Genomic DNA, 1978 nt, shown 5'->3' on the forward strand with positions numbered 1-1978 from the left:
GAGAGATACACAAATATATTCTAGGTTAAATAAAGTGTATCAATACACCTGAACCAGAACTGAGATAAGAAAATATTATTTCCCTCTCGTAACCTCAGCGATTTCATGGCCACAGTCATGAAAACAATCCTCCCTTACAGAAAGTATTGTGGTGGTAAGTAACATGGTACAGAGATTCCAGGTTTCTGAATATTACAACTCTATTTACATGGCACTTCAAGGAATAGCATGTACCAAAAAGCATAGCATAACTATGGTGGAAGTCCAAAAACAAAGGCATTACTTTGATATCATGTCCAAAACACAGAGGTAATACCATTATCTGTACGCTGTCAAATCAATCAAGCAGTGCTGGGAGGCAAAAGCATGAATCAAACTAACTCATGTTCTCCAGACACCTGAAGCAGGTTTATTTCTGAATTCAGGAAGCCACATATCATCTGACTTAATAATTCAGAGACAATTCTCTTATATGGCTCCAATATATTGTCAAACACAAACTAGATATTTTATAAAACAGCTCACAATTCAACTATTATGACCCCTAAAATGATTAAACGCCCCTGTAGGATATTAAAATGAATCAAAAGCTTGAGTAAGAAGAAAAATCCGGCAGGAATTTCATCTTATCCAGAAAGATCTTATTCTAAAATGAGTCATGTACACATTCCTTTACACGTTGGCTTAAAACGGAGCTGTGTTCCCAACTAGGTAAAATGGAAGGTTTCTAAATATACAGGTTTCTGTATATATTAGGTAACAACAGAATTCAAATCAACTGTCAAAATATCTCGAAGGGATGCTGATTGTCTGACATAAGCTAATTTAGAACTAATTTCTATGGAATCTTATTGGATTAACAAAAAAAATCGTACTGGATATATTTAAATTTTAAACAACAAACTGAAAAAAAAGAAAGAAAAAAAAAATAGTATTATTAGTGTACTAGTAGGATCTTATTAGATTCTTAGAAGTGACCCCCATCACGATTTGTTCTATTTTAGGATAATAATTTAATTGTCATTCCTTTAAGATGCTTCGATAACTACCGTGATGTTCTTGTAACGTTACGCAGTGATTGAATGTGGAAGTTACGTGGGGTTGAAGTAACGTTATAGAGGGATTTGTTCCACTTACTAGTTCTGGTTAGTTGGTTATTCCAGTCACCAAGTCCTAAAATGAAATCCAGTGGGAGTTTCAGAAGAAAACGGGTATATTTTAAATCCGGTTCCTGTGTTCTTTTCCCTGATGAAACAGCGGCTCGTGTTTCCCCACCTGCTGGATCACACGACGACCAACAGCAGGAAAAGTTGGGTGGAAGTTTTTCCGCTCACTGGAATTCGCACGCACAAATCCCAAATACAACAAACGCGTCAAAAACGAGCAGAAAGTTCATTCTTCGTTGTTCTTCCCTGCGCTGAAAAGTTGTTTGTCACACACTCACATACATAAACGTGACCCGCATGCGTCCATTTAACTTGTGGCTATCCCAAATCTCCGCACTTCAAACAGAAAAAGCGTTCAAATCAGGAGAGGCGTTCTCGTCAAACAAAACCAACCCTATTGTGAATGATAACAAAGATATTTGACACCCCTCAGAACACTGACGGATCTTCCTGAATGAAACAGTCGCCGGTATGTGAAAGTTTGGAGCCCTGCCGTCACTCTTCCCGAAGACCAGACCGAGCATGACGTGAGCAGACTTACAGAGCAGTTAAAAGTCCTGCTCGTCCGCTACAGCTTTCCTTCTGCCCAAATAAAAAAATACATAAATATTTTGCTCATGATGATTTTATTAACAAAATAGTTACTATAGTAAAACAGCTAAAAATATCGTTTAATTTATTTCGTAATTTGGGTGAAAAGGCCTCACGTATGCACTGAAATGGGTTTGAATTTTTACTGAATTTCAGTGTATTTAATAATAATAATAATAATAACAACAACAAACACCGAATTATATATATATATATATATA

Source organism: Sinocyclocheilus grahami, unplaced genomic scaffold (assembly GCF_001515645.1).
Source record: "Sinocyclocheilus grahami isolate Dianchi unplaced genomic scaffold, SAMN03320097.WGS_v1.1 scaffold720.1, whole genome shotgun sequence".
Taxonomy (NCBI): Eukaryota; Metazoa; Chordata; class Actinopteri; order Cypriniformes; family Cyprinidae; genus Sinocyclocheilus; species Sinocyclocheilus grahami.